The sequence below is a fragment of the Lactuca sativa genome, chromosome 9, assembly GCF_002870075.4.
Source record: "Lactuca sativa cultivar Salinas chromosome 9, Lsat_Salinas_v11, whole genome shotgun sequence".
Taxonomy (NCBI): Eukaryota; Viridiplantae; Streptophyta; class Magnoliopsida; order Asterales; family Asteraceae; genus Lactuca; species Lactuca sativa.
In genome coordinates, this window is record NC_056631.2 from 130,188,254 (window position 1) to 130,206,316 (window position 18,063).

General features: G+C 42.0%; 1 pseudogene; it reads right to left on the reverse strand.

Moving 5' to 3' along the window:
• Nucleotides 1-258: 258 nt before the first annotated feature.
• Nucleotides 259-376, reverse strand: LOC128129415 (5S ribosomal RNA; annotated as a pseudogene).
• Nucleotides 377-18,063: the final 17,687 nt, after the last annotated feature.

Below are 18,063 nucleotides of genomic sequence, written 5' to 3' on the forward strand. Positions count from 1 at the left end.
GTGTTGTGTGATATGTGTTTCAGGTACTTCTCAGGATCACGGAAAGGCGTCGGCTTGATTGTACACATGAGATGGAGTTATGTTTTGAGGATCCTCGATTTTTATTCAATAATTATGGACACGTGTTTATGATAATTGATATATTTAGATTTTGTGAAATGTGTTGATGATATTTACGTGATTCTAAAAACGAAAAAATTGTGCGAAATTTACTATAACATCCCCCTTTGGCACGTATCACAATATCGTCCGCTTTGGGCCACTCGGCACGAGGACTTCCCAGGGGGTCACCCATCCTGGTACTACTCCCGCCCGAGCACGCTTAACTGCAGAGTTCTTATGGGATCTGCTGCCCTCACGGTTTTAAAACGCGTAGTGATAGGGAAGGTATCCACACCCCTTATAAGGAATGCTTAGTTCTCCTTCCCAGTCGATGTGGGATCAAATCTAACCCACTTTCACCCCCCATTATAGGGTTCGACGTCCCCATCGAACACATCGACCCGTGCCCTAGCTCTGATACCAATTGTAACAACGCAAATTTTCAAATAAATTTTTCATTTTAAAAATAAAGTATTCCCATTCAAAACAAGGCATAAATAATTTCAGTGTCATATCAAATACAAATTGTCTAAACCCCAAGATCATAAAAACATTCTCTAGTGTGTACCGATCACGCCGGCGCCTTCCCACGGTCCTCGCTAGTACCTGAAACATATACATAAAAACTGTAAGCATAATGCTTAGTGAGTTCCCCAATATACAACTTACGCACATACGCCTTTCCAGGCCCTGACCTTCCGGTCCATCTGTCTCAGGGGACTTCCGTCCCTGCTGGGTAAACCTTCCGGTCCTACCCACGCCGACCTTCCGGTCCATCACACAACATATTGCCTTCCGGCCCATAACATATTGCCTTCCGGCCCATAATATAATCGCCTTCCGGCCCATAACATACATAGCACATATAACAAACAGCTTACCACATATAGCATACATATCACATATCATATATGACCTTCCGGTCACACAGTCAAACCCTTCCGGGTACAGTATAGTGAGAAGACTCACCTCGTGAATGCTGAAAGCTAGCAAATCCTGAAATCACTCGTGCACAATCCGTCGAGCTACAACCTCCTTGGATGATGTATTCTCTGTGTCCCCAATCCTCAGAATGTGACTCCCTTGCTGTTCCTTTAGCCAATCCCTTCTCTTTCTTGCACAACAACTCTTCTATAATCAACAATGGCCTATAATCCTTGCTCCAGATGCACACAATCGATTTAGGGTTCTTCTCAGAAGGCTAAAATGAACAATGACGGCCAATAAGTCTCTTTTATACGTCCCAAACCCGAACGGTTAGGGTTTTCGCTAAACAGCGTAGACTCGCCGAGTCCATATCTGGACTCGTCGAGTCCAGTCGCGAACCCGCGACCAAGTCTGCGATCCTACTCGGCGAGTCTAGGCTCCAACTCGCCGAGTCCCCTCTTAAAACACCCCAAAAACATAATTTAACAATACCTGAGATTCTGGGCTGTTACAACTAAAGTGGGTTAGATCTGATCCCACATCGACTGGGAAGGAGAACTAAGCATTCCTTATAAGGGGTGTGGATACCTTCCCTATTACAACGTGTTTTAAAACCGTGAGGGCAGCAGATCCCATAAGAAATCTGCAGTTAAGCGGGCTCGGGCGGGAGTAGTACCAGGATGGGTGACCCCCTGGGAAGTCCTCGTGCCGAGTGGCCCAAAGCGGACAATATTGTGATACGTGCCAAAGGGGGGTGTTACAAATGGTATCAAAGCCTTGGTTTGAGGGATTCGGGTGCACCTTCGGGAGTAACTGAACTCAAACCGAGGATTTGAGGAAACTTTTTAAATAAAGGCATAAACTTTTGTAAATGGTTTTGTGGTAAGCAAGAAAGAAGCAGTGTGTACGATCAGTCAGCGCCCGAACGGTAAAGATCCCCGAAATACCTTACAATATTATATGATATGAATTGTTATGCATGCTAGAAGACTAGGTATTCATGATAGGACTAGAGTGGCCTGATTTGTGATGCCTTAGTCTTGGGAAGTTTGCCGATATGAGATGCTTTGCTAGTGTGCGGATAGATAGTGCATAACAGAAGTAGAGTACTCACTATCCGGGGTTTGGGGAGGAAGACTTGGGATGAATGCTGATGCGGTGTGGTCGGTAGTATTGGGCCCGTACTACCGAAGACACCGGGTCAGTGGGAGACCCAAGTAAGAATCCATGGATATCGGAGACTGGGTAGGGTTGCATTATCGAGTGCGATTATACTCGATGGAGTCTCTAATAGTTTTATGTTGTATTTTAGAGACATCATGGTTAGACCATGCCACGGAGCGAGTTCGAGCGGTGTGAGTGACGAGGAAGTTCGTCAGATGATTCACGAGGAGGTAGCTGCGGCGATCCGGGCTGAGATCCCTGAGATGTTTGGGTCTATTAAGACCACCCTGATGGAGACATTTGAGGAGCGGTACGCTGCATTGACTGAAGCTGCAGCCGCTGCAGCTACCGCAGCTGTGGCCGCTGCCAGGCCACAGGGGGGTGACTCGTTGCTGTTCCGAGAGTTCAGCAACACAAAGCCACCTGAGTTCGATGGGACGCAGGATCCGATTGCTGCGATGAGATGGATCGCGGATATAGAAGGGTGCTTCTACACTTGTTCATGCTCGGAGCACCTGAGGGTACAGTTCGCTTTGAACCAACTCCGTCTGGGAGCGAAGGACTGGTGGAAGTTCGTGACGGCGAACTTCACTTTGGCAGAGATTACAGCAGTGACATGGGAAGGGTTTACTGCTATGTTCAGGGATGAGTACGTTCCCCCGGTGGAGAGGGAACGATTGGTTCAGGAGTTCTTAACCCTCAAGCAGGGTACTGATTCTGTTGCGGTGATCACGCGGAAGTTTCATGAGAGGGCGATGTTCTGCCCCGAGCTGGTGTCCACTGATCAGGCTCGGATGAGCCGGTACTTGGGTGTGTTGAGGAGGGATATCCGAGAGTTTGTGTCAAACTCCACCTACCATACTTTTGCTGAGCTTCAGGCGAATGCCAGGAAGCGTGAGATCGAGTTGGAGACCCAGGCCAGGGAGGAGGCCGAGTCTCAGCGGGTGGACCGGCGACCGGCTCAGTCCCAGCCGGCAGCCAAGTGGATAAAGTCCGCCGATTCGAGGACAGGAGGTTCGAAGGGCCGCACTTGCGGAAAGTGCGGCAAGGGTCATGATGGGGCATGTCGATCTGGTGCTTGCTACAAGTGTGGCAAGGAGGGGCACATTGCTAAGGAGTGCCCCAAGGGGTTTACGGTTTGCTTTCATTGCAACCAGACAGGCCATCAGAAGGCCGAGTGCCCTCAGCTTCTTCAGGGATCTGCACCTGCTACCAGAGCTACTGCGACACGACCGGTGAAGACCGAGGCCCCGAGGGCTCGGGGGAGAGCCTTTCAGCTGACTGCGGAGGAGGTCCGCGCTGCGCCCGATGTTGTGGCAGGTATGCTGTAATTCATGTAATTATTTTAATGTCGAGATGTTATGCTTATGTTATTATATGCATAGGTACTTTCCTTGTGAACTCTGTGCCTGCCCTAGTGTTATTTGACTCGGGTGCGAGTAGGTCCTTTGTATCTTTAGCTTTTAGTCAGCATATCAGCGTTAGTCGTGAGTCGTTGAGTCAGCCACTGAGAATTTCTATAGCTGACGAGAGAGTGATTTGTGCCACGGAGGTTCTTCGGGGGTGTGTGCTAGAGATTTTCGGGGTTGAGTTCCTGATTGACCTGATTCCTATTGCGATGGGTGATGTCTGTGTCATCGTGGGCATGGACTGGTTGAGCCGATTCGGCGCTGTCATCGACTGTGAGCGTCAGCTGGTGACTATACGAGACCATAGTGGGGGAGTCCTTTCGGTGTACGGCGAGGGTACCCGTTCGGGATCAGCTTTTTGTTCGGCCGCTAGGGCGAGGCAATGTCTACAGCAGGGCTGTAAGGGTTTTGTGGCATATGTGATGGATATGCGGGAGGTTTCCGAGAGACCGAGGTCAGTTGAGGAGGTACCAGTGGTGCGTGAGTTTCCAGATGTTTTCCCCGAGGAGCTGCCGGGAGTACCTCCTGTGAGGCAAGTGGAGTTTGGTATCGATCTGGTTCCGGGGGCCGCGCCTATTGCTAAGGTGCCTTATCGTCTTGCACCTCCAGAGATGCAAGAGTTGTCCTCGCAGCTCCAGGAGTTGCTGGGGAAGGGATTCATTCGGCCGAGCAGCTCACCGTGGGGAACACCTATTCTGTTTGTTAAGAAGAAGGATGGTTCACACCGGATGTGCATTGATTACCGAGAGTTGAACAAGTTGACGGTCAAGAACCGTTACCCGTTACCGAGGATCGATGATTTATTCGATCAGTTGCAGGGAGCATCTTGGTTCTCCAAGATCGATCTGAGATCAGGATACCATCAGGTAAGAGTGCGGGATGAGGACGTCCAGAAGACAGCGTTTAGGACGCGATATGGGCATTATGAGTTTGTGGTGATGCCTTTCGGGCTCACCAATGCCTCGGCTGTGTTCATGGATCTCATGAACAGGGTATGCAGACCGATGTTGGACCGGTCAGTGATTGTATTTATCGACGACATTCTAGTGTATTCGAGATATAGAGAGCAGCATGAGGAGCATTTGAGGGAGGTCCTTGAAGTATTGAGGTCGGAGAAGCTTTATGCAAAGTTCTCCAAATGTGACTTCTGGTTGCGGGAGGTCCTATTTCTAGGACACGTTGTTAATCAGGAAGGGATATTGGTCGATCCGGCCAAGGTTGAGGCGGTGATGAGTTGAGAGGTGCCGAAGTCACCCTCTGAGATCAGGAGTTTCCTTGGGTTGGCAGGGTACTATCGGAGATTTATTAAGGATTTCTCCAAGATCGCAGTGCCGCTCACCAGATTGACCCGGAAGGGTGTTGCATTCTCATGGGGACCCGAGCAGCAGACTTCCTTTGAGACACTTCGCCAGAGGTTGTGCGAAGCCCCGGTATTAGCTCTCCCGGAAAGGATGGAAGATTTTATAGTATATTGCGACGCATCGACTTCGGGACTGGGTGCAGTGTTGATGCAGAGGGGTCATGTGATAGCTTATGCGTCGAGGCAGCTGAAGCCTCATGAGGCGAGATATCCCACGCATGATTTAGAGTTGGGAGCAGTAGTGTTCGCTCTCAAGATTTGGCGTCACTACCTGTATGGGGTTCGATGTACGATATACACGGACCATAAGAGCTTGAAGTATTTGATGGATCAGCCCAACCTAAATATGCGTCAGAGGAGGTGGTTGGATATGGTCAAGGATTATGATTGTGAGATCCTGTACCACCCAGGCAAGGCTAATGTGGTAGCCGATGCATTGAGCCGCAGGGCGGAGAGCACTGCATTGCGAGATGTATGTTTGAGATTGACTGTGATGACTCCAGTATTGGATGCTATTCGTGGGCACAGGCCAAGGCTGTGCGACCAGAGATGTAGAAGAAAGAGCGGGTTGTTGGGTTAATTTCAGAGTTCGTTAAGGATGGACGAGGGCTTATGACGTTTCAGGGTCGGATTTGGGTACCGTTCGTGGGCGGTACGCGTATTACTTTGATGGAAGAGGCTCATAGATCGAAATTCTCGATCCATCCCGGTGCTACGAAGATGTATTTGGATTTGAGGAAAGAGTATTGGTGGCCCTGTATGAAGAGGGACGTTGCATGGTTCGTTGAGAGGTGCTTGACCTGCCGTAGGGTTAAGGCCGAGCACCAGAGACCGCATGGCAAGTTACAGCCATTGGAGATTCCCGAGTGGAAGTGGGAACAGATCACTATGGATTTCATCACCAAATTGCCGAGGACTGCCAGGGGAGTTGATGCAATTTGGGTGATTGTGGATAGGTTGACGAAGAGTGCACACTTCCTTGCCATCAGCGAGAGTTCTTCAGCGGAGAAGTTGGCGGAGATATATGTGAGAGAAGTGGTATCTCGGCATGGAGTGCCGATCTCGATTGTTTCAGACCGTGATGTGCGCTTCACTTCCAGGTTCTGGAAGAAATTCCATGAGGAGCTGGGTACTAAATTGCATTTTAGTACCGCATACCATCCCCAGACAGATGGTCAGAGCGAGCGGACTATTCAGACGCGTATTTACCCTTGGAGGACATGCTCCGAGCGTGTGTGTTAGACTTCGGGGGTAGCTGGGATGCGTATTTACCCTTGGCAGAGTTTTCCTACAACAACAACCATCATTCGAGCATTGGTATGCCACCTTTTGAGCTGTTGTATGGTAGAAGGTTTCGGACCCCCATTTGCTGGGGAGAGGTGGGACAGAGAGTGATGGGCAGCACAGAGATCGTGCTTCAGACGACAGAGCAGATTCAGCAAGTTAGACAGAGGTTATTGACCACCCAGAGCCGACAGAAGAGTTATGCAGACAGGCGCCGATCCGAGCTTGAGTTTCAAGTCGGCGACTTCGTTCTCCTGAAGGTCTCTCCTTGGAAAGGAGTGATTCGATTCAGGAAGAGGGGCAAGTTGGGGCCCCGGTATATTGGGCCATTTCATGTGATTGCAAGGATAGGCCCCGGTAGCGTATCGGTTGGAGTTGCCAGCGGAGTTGGGACAGATCCACGACACTTTTCATGTGTCGCAATTGAGGAAGTGCATAGCCGACGAGTCGGCAGTGGTTCCATTAGAGGATATTCAGGTGGATTCGAGCCTGAATTATGCGGAGAGACCAGTGGCCATCAGGGATCGGAAGATCAAGGTTCTGAGGAACAAGGAGGTACCTCTGGTGTTGGTCCAGTGGCAACACCGGAAGGGATCGGAAATGACTTGGGAGCCGGAACGTGAGATGCGGGAGCTGCATCCGGAGCTATTTTCAGAGTGAGACTTCGAGGGCGAAGTCTAATCCTAGTGGGGGAGAGTTGTAACAGCCCGGAATCTCAGGTATTGTTAAATTATGTTTTTGGGGTGTTTTAAGAGGGGACTCGGCGAGTTGGAGCCTAGACTCGCCGAGTAGGATCGCAGACTTGGTCGCGGGTTCGCGACTGGACTCGACGAGTCCAGATATGGACTCGGCGAGTCTACGCTGTTTAGCGAAAACCCTAACCGTTCGGGTTTGGGACGTATAAAAGAGACTTATTGGCCGTCATTGTTCATTTTAGCCTTCTGAGAAGAACCCTAAATCGATTGTGTGCATCTGGAGCAAGGATTATAGGCCATTGTTGATTATAGAAGAGTTGTTGTGCAAGAAAGAGAAGAGATTGGCTAAAGGAACAGCAAGGGAGTCACATTCTGAGGATTGGGGACACAGAGAATACATCATCCAGGGAGGTTGTAGCTCGACGGATTGTGCACGAGTGATTTCTGGATTTGCTAGCTTTCAGCATTCACGAGGTGAGTCTTCTCACTATACTGTACCCGGAAGGGTTTGACTGTGTGACCGGAAGGTCAAATATGATATGTGATATGTATGCTATATGTGGTAAGCTGTTTGTTATATGTGCTATGTATGTTATGGGCCGGAAGGCAATATGTTATGGGCCGGAAGGCAATATGTTGTGTGATGGACCGGAAGGTCGGCGTGGGTAGGACCGGAAGGTTTACCTAGCAGGGACGGAAGTCCCCTGAGACACATGGACCGGAAGGCCAGGGCCTGGAAAGGCGTATGTGCGTAAGTTGTATATTGGGGAACTCACTAAGCATTATGCTTACAGTTGTTATGTATATGTTTCAGGTACTAGCGAGGACCGTGGGAAGGCGCCGGCGTGATCGGTACACATTGGAGAATGTTTTTATGATCTTGGGGTTTAGACAATTTGTATTTGATATGACACTGAAATTATTTATGCCTTGTTTTGAATGGGAATACTTTATTTTTAAAATGAAAAATTTATTTGAAAATTTGCGGTTTTACATTTACGGTGTTCCAAGTTGGTATCAGAGCCTTGGTTTAAAAGATTCAGATGTGCTCTCGGGTATCTCTGAACTCAAACTAAGGATTTGAGAAAATTTTCAAAAAAAAATGATTTTTCTAAAATGTGTAAGAGTTTTAAAGAGAAAACGAGATGGAGCAGTGTGTACAATCAGCTAGAGCCCAAACGGTGATTTCCCAAAATACCATTATTTGTTTGTATTATGAGATGTCTATGAGATATTAGAGCTTTATGCTAGATGACAGGCTAGATATTTCAGAAATTAGGGTTAGAGTTTCCTGATTCATGATGCCTTAGCCTAGGGGACGCTATTAATTGATATTATCTGCTATTTGCTCTGAATGTGCTAAGTAGAAGTACCTAGCAGGAATCTTTTAGATGGAGTCTTGAGTAGAGGAGTAATCTAGTAAAGATACCTAGACGAGGATTTGAGGAATCTTTTGAGAGAGTAGTTAGAGATCCACGAGAGGTAGGATTGTCTGAGTTCGGTGATGCTTTTGAGTTATGAAAAAAGCGAGTGGAGAGGTATGCTAGAGTGGTTTCACGTGTTGGTTATTCGATGCCTGAACGCTGCTTTCTTTGTGCTTTGTGGAACTCATGAATGATGGGTGTAAATTACTAAGTAAATATGATGATATTCAGGAGGTAGATGGCTGGCATCACAAGGAGTTCTTCAGCAGCTGATGGCGGAGAATTGTGAGAACCAAGGGAGTAATTCTAGTCCGAGGAGTACGTTTTTTAGAGTTGGTATTCGCTAGAGAGTGAATATTTGTAATGGGAATGGTGATCAAGAAGGTTGAGCAAGTACTTAGGAAATTTGGGACAATCCATGTGGAAAGTATGGGTAGATGTGGCAGGTAGTATGGGCCCGTACTACTAAAAGCAGAGGCCCCGTACTCGAAACATAGAGAATTCTGGAGGTTCTAAGTAGTAGGATGAGGAGAAATAACATGGTTCGGGTACCATGATTCGTGGGAAAGTGTGTTTTCGCCTTTCTCAGTTACCCGGTTATGATTATTTAGAGTGGGAGTGGAGATGGGAGATTATGGGGCTAGAGGGACATGACGGTTGAGCTTAAATTTAGTATACCCTAGGTGGGAAAATTTGAGTCTAGATCTCGAGGTTTTTGACTGGTGAGGTTCCAGTTGGAGTCGCCAGACTCAAACAGGGGTGAAGATGATGCGTCATGGGGGATTGTAGTCTGTGTTGAGTGGTCGGGCGATGGCCTATGATGTCAAGGTTCTATTTTAAGGAGTATATTATTCTTTTTCCCATTTTGAGATGGTGGGTGAGTGAGTTTCTGATGTCAGAGATTAGAAGAAGACCCTGTGGGGAACCATGGAGTTGCGATATTGGCACCAAGAGTATTTTTTTGTATGAAAGCATTGAGTTACATTCTTATGTCGGGAAGGTTCGTCAGTGAGTACTGTGACTACCGAGGGATCGGGTATGCCTTGTTAGAGTTTGGCAAGCTGTATACCAGCAACTGTTTTAGGAAAATGAGAGGAGTATATCGAGTTGTTAGCTTTCGTGGCTATGAAGCGGATCGACTGAGAGGTTGATGTCTCCCGTGCTATGTCGATTCTTGTAGTAGGGTGATGATTGAGGATTTAGAGAACGAAGTGTGTGATAGTCCATTATTTCTAGGAAAGGAGATAGTGCTATTTTAGGACCGTTAGGGTAATTTCATGTGTAGCCGAATGAGGTTCTGGGGGATTGGAGACACTCACATTAGGTAGTTCCAAGGATTTAATTTGAGATTTGGGAGATATGGAGTTGCTTGGTCTTTCTTTGGAAGATCATCTAGTGTTACGTTGTACATTCCAAGAGTCAAGTGTGTTGTATCTGGTGAAACAGTCTGTGGAGTAGACTGTTGATATGTCAGTTGGTGATGGTCGAACCTTAAGTGGGGGAGAACTGAGTATTATGTTGAGAAGATCAAAAATCTATTCAAATTGCGGTTAGAAGATTTGGTTATGGGGATCTGCGGTACAGATATATGAGACTTAGGTTTATTGGTGGACGTGGAAAGGTACAGAGCGAGATGATGCACATGGTACATGTACAGGAAAGAACGGGTGTACCCACGATGAGTAGCCGTGAGTCATGGATCTTAGTGTGGTGAGCGACTCTTCAGGTTTGTAATGGTTGGGTTCGAGGCGGTTGGTTCGTTGAGGTCTAGTTTCAATTGTTGGGATTTTCCAATTCAATGTATAGATTGTTATCTATACTAAGGGAGGAGAAATAATTGATTTGTCAATTAGTTTCAGGGTCGGTATGAGTAGCTACGCATGGGTTTAGATTAGTAAGAGGATGTGTTTTCGAATGGTGGTCAACGTGTTCTTAATCATTGACGATTCCTCCGTGTTTCAATTTTAAGTTGAGTATTTCGAGGTTACGAGTTGTGTGAGAGGGAGATCAGTGGTTGAGACAAGCGAGTGTGAGATACTATAATGGGGTATCGAGTAGCTATTGTTCCAGTGGGAACCCATCAACTAAGTTGTGTTTGGATGGGGAATTGTTCAAGAATGTGAATTATATCAAGGGAAAGTGTTTTGTAGCGACAATTGTTGTTAGGGGTAAAGAAGTTTAATCTGGGTGTGTGTATGCACCTGTCCATGATGGATCACAGAGCATGAGTTTAGCGAACACATTATGGTGATGGCTTAATGATGAGATTGTGGGAAGGTAAGAGAGTGGGAGGATCCAGGTGGGCGTAATCTCTTTGTATTAATGGGGAAAACCATGGGGAGAGCCCATGGTGAATGAGCGGGTGATGTAAGCTTGCGGGGAGTCATAGCATTCACGAGTCAGTATGAGAGTGTCACAAGTCTACGGAGAGTCGTAGCACTCATTAGCCGATACGAGAGTGTTGTAACACTGCAGGGAGCTGTGGTGTTCATGTTGGATTAATGTCTAAGTCCATAACTATATTTGGTATGTACTTGACCGGACCCGGCATGGTCCATTTGGGTTGCACTTCACCGACACAATTTATATGGATAATCTTTTGAGAATAGTATGTTTATGATTAATATTAATATATTATAAGTTCTAATATATTAATATGGAATCATATTATTTAATTAGTATTGATCAAGAATTAATTTATAATTAATTAAGTGATCAAAAGGAACTAATTAAATATGGACTCTTATATATATGGAATGGGCCAAGTTCATTTAGGTTGGGCTAAGCTTTCATGGATAGTCCATGGAGTGTTTAACCCATGGATCCTAGGAAATGAAAGGTCATGGGTATTAGGGTTTAACCCTAATCCTCCATACTATATAAAGATGTCTTTGGTTGGTGAAATTGGCACTAGTGTGGATACACTAAAGAAGGGCTAGCCAATTTCACTAGAGAGAACCAAGTAATCATATTCTCTAAAGTATTCCAAGGTGTCTTGGTGATTTGTGATTCCACTTGAGGCTTCCACACTATTGGGGCTAAGCTCTTAAAGCTTGAAGACATCAAGCTACATCACGAGGTATGTATTCTATCTTGTTACATTCATAGTTTTTGTATGCTAGATTAGGATAATACCTTGGATGTTCTTATTTGCATGTATAATAGAGAAAACATAGATCCAAGGTATTTAGGGTTGCATGTACACTTAGGAAGTGTTAGAATGCTCAAAACCCAACAGTGGTATCAGAGCCACGGGTTGTTTTCTGTTATATTGATGCAAATATTTTATTTTCAAAGTTGAAAAAAAAAACATGAAGTTTGTCAAATTTTAAGATAATTACTTGTTCTTGTGAAAAACTAATTATTTGTAAAATTTGAATAATTTGCTTTATGAGTTGAATTAGGTCAAATTTAATGGAAGATAAAATAATATGATTATTTTATTAGTTTTAAAAGTTTGATCTAAAGAGTTTTATTTTTTGAAACCTCCATAAGTTATGGATATGAAAAGGTTTTAAAAAAAAATTGATTCAAAGTTTTTTTGGAGTTACAAAATTTGGTGTTAATGTTTTAAAGGATTCCATAACTTAAGAATAAGTTATGGATCACCAAAAGTTTTTTGTGTTACCTTGTTTTATGAGTGAATTTAGATTAATGAATAAAATTATGTGATAGTTGGTTTTAATCCAAATTAATCTAAGAATTGATTCTAAAATGTGTTTTTGTAACTTGTCCTCAAGTTATATGAAAAGTCACATTTAAGAATCATAAAACTCATAAAAATTGGCAAAGGTTACAAAAATGAAGAGTCTAGTTCTAATTAAATGGTTTTATGACTCCATAACTTGTCCTCAAGTTATGGAGGACCAAGAGTCTCTTCATTTAATAAAATAAAATAAAATAAAAAAAAGGTGTAACCTTAATTAATTCCATAAGTTATAAAATAAAGAAAAGTTAATTCTTTTATTAGTTTAAAGTCTTCCATAACTTGTCCTCAAGTTATGGAACTTGAAGAGTTTTTGGATTAAAACTACTTTAAACACATAAGTTATGGAATTAATTAGTTTTGAATAGTTTCAAAACTTGCCCTCAAGTTTTGGAATTTGTAAAGTTTTCACTTATGAATACTTTAATTCCAAGTTAGCCCTTAGAATTTTAAAAGTTAAAATTCAACCCTTATACTTTATAATATTATAAGTTAATAATATATATATGTATAAGAGTAAAGTCAGTCTTACCGCTAGTACGCCTCATTCACGAAGCCGGTCTATAAGGTGGGTATAAGGTTGTTGCCTATAAAATGGCAACTTAATGGGTGTCCACTCTCACCCACCGCTTGCTTGACTGGTGGAGGGTCGTTAGCCGAACGGGTTTGACAGGACTAGAATTCTCCCTTCATTAAAAGTATTAATGATAATACTAAGTAACTAAACTCTTAATAATACCCAATCTTAGTTACTTAGGAAAAATGTGAATAAGGTGCTAACCCATGAAATTACACTTTACACTTTGTCTAAGTCGTTAGTGGAGCGTGTGTGGTTAACCGGCACACTAACTTGGACTTAACAAGGTAGGTAAAGGGTGACTTAATATTTATCATAGTATCGATGGAGCGTGTGTGGTTAACCGGCACATCGATTGAGGGGTAATTTATTAAGGGTACCAAGTGATTTGCATGGTTACTTCACACCTTGTTTTGTGATCCTCGGCATCCCAGTCACAAAACCTGAAGGGCACACTCGAGATTGAAACATGCCTTTGAAAAGTTTAATGAATATCAAAGATCTAGGAGTTTCAAAACCAATTAAAACCTAATAATTCATTTCATTTATCTTGGTGGAAATTGGTGAATCGTCATTCACCTACCTTCAAATATTTTATAGCTTGGATTACGGCATACCTCTTCTAAGTTATAAAATAGTTTGTTGGGTCCTAGCCTTAATATTTCATATTGGGTGTCATATTAAGGACTTTAAATCAACTATCTTGAATATCTCCCAAAAGATGTATGTAATAGACACCTATGATCTTCCTAAATCTAGTGAAACAAGGTTTCCTAAATGAAGATGATGTCCTTTGGAAATCATACTTCTTTCACCTCCTCCAATTATTCTCCCCAACCTACAAGTTCTTGAAAAGTTTAAGGTCACTCAAGCCCTATTGGCAAGGCAAGGTCTAGGTGTGAACACATCTTCGAGATGTAGTCACATATTGACAAGCCGGGAGAGTTGGGTGTCAAAGTCTTGAGAAAGTTGGTGGTTCAATCACTTTCTAAGTCACATAGTGAGTTCCTTTGGGACACCTATGAAACAGACTATGACAAGACCCTTAATGATCTTATCTATTTGCTAAGATCAACTTCCTAAAACTTTATGGACATTGACAATGATGACATTGGATATCCAGTAAAGCATTCTCTTCCCAATGGAAAGGGATCGACCATAGTCAACTCGGTTGACCAAATGGTAAAGAGAAAAGCTAAGTCTGTGATAGTCTTGTGTACCATTATCAAAGGGTCCATACGTTTATATTGCCAAGGGAAGGGGCATTGGTTGCAAAGCTGCCAAATTTACCCAAGGATGTTAAAGTCAATAAGTTTGACTCTACTTCAGGTAAAGACCACTATCTAACTATGTTAAGTTTCTATTCTGAGATTCCTGATACATGATGTGACTGGGTCACATGGTGATGTTTTAAGAATCAAAGAAAAATGAAGAAACTTAAAGAAAGAATATGCTGAATCTGATGGCGTAGATGGATTTCTATCGCATAGTTTGAAGATCAGATTCTTGAGCAACTTCTTAGGAGTTATGAGATATTGCTTAGGAATAGATAACAACAAGTTTTCATATGGATTGTAAGGATAAGTTTTTCCGCAAAGTTTTAAAATAAAAGAAAATTTTTTTGATTTTATTTATTTTAAAATATCCTTACAATGGCTTTTTAGGAAAAATTGTTGCTTATATGATTCCATTAAGAGCAAGAGTGGAAATATGAAATTGATTCTTTCATTTGTGGTAATGTCTAGATTTACCAAATAAGGAAAGATTCTCATCACCCAAGTTTCAATTGGACCGGAACTTGGAATCATGCAAGTTGTATAGCATGATGAATGAGAACTTTCAAGTTTTGGAAAATTAAGACTAATTACTCGGCCACATGGATGTGTGAGTCAAGTAAAGGACTAAGGGATCGAGTACACATTCTTGTGCACTGATTAAGTCCACCACAAAAGATTGATAAGACTATTCGTCATAGTTTACTAAAGCTCAATAAATATGATTATACTTACAAGCTTAAGTGTAACTCTTAGACATTGGAAAAGGTTCCAATGTATGGCAGGGCGAATAAGAAGAATCAAATTAGGCAGAAGGATAAAAGTTTCTCATATCTGAAAAGATGGGAGAGTACTTTAGTATCAGTTTTGTGATCATCTTAATGATTAAGAAACCATATCAAAATTAGTTCTCTAAGGAAATCTTAGTGCATTCTTATGACTAAGAAGAGGAACTTGAATTGTTGAAATGGTTAAATCAAGAAGATGAGTCATACTTCGTTCCAATACAAGTCTTAGAGTCATACTCCAAGATTGTCATTTGAGTGACATGTCTTAAAGAAGGTTTAAAACACTTGTCAAATGTAAGAGTAAAAGTTTTCTACTCTTGTACATTTGAAATTGGTAAGTTGTGATGTTTTGGATAAAACAAAGACCAACTTAGGCCAATTGGGTAAAGTGTTTTTTCTTGATTAGAATCCGCACTATCTCTTGGATGTTTGACAAGGGAGTCTTATATGTCAAGAGGACAGTGGGAGTCTTAAAGGTCTTGAAAGTCTCAAGAAATAATCAAGAATAAAACCTGAAGTTCTTCACTAGCACACGACTTGAGGTTTATAACCTATCGTGTTGACATATCTGTGCCCATTCCAGTTAAAGTTGGCTTTGCATATGAGTTCTTAGAGTTCTCAGTTTGTTGCATAACAACTTGGAAGCAATGGCAGGCCCTTGAGCTGCCAGGTGGCAAGAAGTTAAGATTGAGTTCAATCCATATGGTTTTGGATTTGTCATTATCTTTGTCTTGTGATTATGGTTTGACAAATTCATATGGGTAGGAACTCATACACCATATAAATCTAAGTGTCATAAGGTTTCTCTCCGATTCATGAAAATGCTGGTGAGGAAACGCTTTCACTAAGTAGATTTTACGAAGATATCAATTGCGTTATTTGCATTTTCAAAAGTCGTTAGTGGAGCGCGTGTGGTTAACCGGCACACTAACATGGACTTGTGAGAAATGGCAAATGCCTAAGCAATCGAGACCATGATTACGGTATCCCTTTTCATGGTTCTTGAAATTGCTTAGACACACAGGTGAGCTATCTACGGAAAGGGTGTATGAATCTAAATTTCAGACTGTCCAGCTGATTTCTGAGTACATGTCAAAGCTAGTGGGAGCATAAGTGTTATGCTAATAATCATCATGTTAGTGGGAGCATGATAATAATGATAAGTATTGCAAGTTAGCAATGTTAATTATAGAAAACAAAAGTTTCAATTGGGAAAAAGTTGTTTTGCTATAATTAAGGGAGAGGAAATTATGCTTCATCTCAAATCTATAAGCTTAGATCGTGAGGTTTTAATCATTTAGTCAAGGATATATATGAATTTCATGTTGGAATGGCTCAACATAAGGAAATTCTGTATATGGGTCCATTATTTGCGTTCTAAAATTCGATTATGATTACGGCATCCCTTTTCATAATTTGAATTATGAGAACTTGGCAAATTGAAATGGAAATATTATAGCAAAAGACTGGTTTAGTCTTTATGTAAGACATCATGAATCGTGTCCCATATGCTTCGGATATAGGATCGATTACATGTGATATATTCATCCGTTCTAAAATTTTCCAAATGCCTGGGGCATTAAGAAGGGAAAAGGTTTAGAACTGGATATGACTAAAAGGATTAAACAATTGTCGAGGACAATCTAAGGTTTACCAAAGATTGGTTATTCAAGGACAATTGGAAGTATAGTGATAATTCTGGAAGGACCATATTGACATAATCTGTAAGGAGGCAACTCTTGTTCAGAAGTGATAGTCAAAATGGAATCTGGAAATGTTTCAAAGTTAGAATTTTCAATCTGTGTAAGATTAAGGAAACTTAATGCAAGAAGGATATTTCCAAGGAGTTGATCTCCTTTGGAATACTCTGTAATGATTGTTTCCAAGTCTTTGTGACTTTGTGCATAATCGTTACAAGAGGATCAATGCATATAAGTTTAGAATCTAACAGATTTCTGTAAATGGCATGAATTTGGAATTCTTTCATTTGCAGTAAGGATTTGGGAGTGTGAAAAGAGAATCATTGAAGTTATGTTCAGTTGATCTAGTTCACAAAGTAAAGATCATAGACAAACATAGTATGCATACTTGGTGTGTGGCATGACTAGTGTTTAAGAAAACATAGTGTACATGCTTGGAGCATGGGACAACTATTGTTTTAAATTCAAGAATAAAGTTGATAGCTGAAACAGTATACAATGAATAATGTGTAATCATATGGTGATAAATAAAAGGTGTTTTATTTATGTTCAAAGGGTTGATACCATATTGGATTCAATTATTATTGTGTTTTATTTTGCATGTTTTGACTTCCCGAATAAACTGGGTTATTCTTCCTGAATGACTAAGTTATTCAAACCATCCACAGTCGGTCATATGTTGGAAGTAGATATGAATTAAGACTGTCATGGGTTGGCTTGTAGAGGTCTAAGGTGTTGGACAAAGGGCTACAACACTCATGAGTGCTCATAAGTTCTGAGTATTGGATTCAACCCGCGCTCATTGGAATCACTTCATGGATTTTATCACGAGTGATCATGAGACGATAATATCTTATATTCTTCAAACCTAGAGATATGAGTTGTTACTATGAGTTGATAGTACGTTGATTGCACGAAAACGCATTTGGTAACTCGGTGCTATAAAACGTGCCTTTGTGTATGATTCAACAAGTAGTAGAACAAGCCATATGAGTCGAAGTTTATCCGTTCCTTTTACCTTCGGGATAAAAGCGATATCTGTGGGCCCCTCGATGATTTGATGATGACAAATGGAAGTGCTCGGCCGGGCCAGGACTGATTTGATTTGTTCAATTAGTCAGTCGTCATAAATCGGAAATCAGGAAACAACAAATGAACAGAGAGAATGATTATAATCCATGTCTCGGTCCATATGATATCTAGAATGGAGGAATATATGATCCCTTATCTAATGGACAAGTTCGTTGACAAGATCAGAGTTCGACAGCAGCTTTAAGAGCTACGATTGCCAGTTAGGTTTGAAGTCATACGCAATAATAGTTTTAGACTTATCCAAGTGGGAGACTGTTGGATTAATGTCTAAGTCCATAACTATATTTGGTATGTACTTGACCCGACCCGGCATGGTCCATTTGGGTTGCACTCCACCGACACAATTTATATGGATAATCTTTTGAGAATAGTATGTTTATGATTAATATTAATATATTATAAGTTCTAATATATTAATATGGAATCATATTATTTAATTAGTATTGATCAAGAATTAATTTATAATTAATTAAGTGATCAAAAGGAACTAATTAAATATGGACTCTTATATATATATGGAATGGGCCAAGTTCATTTAGGTTGGGCTAAGCTTTCATGGAT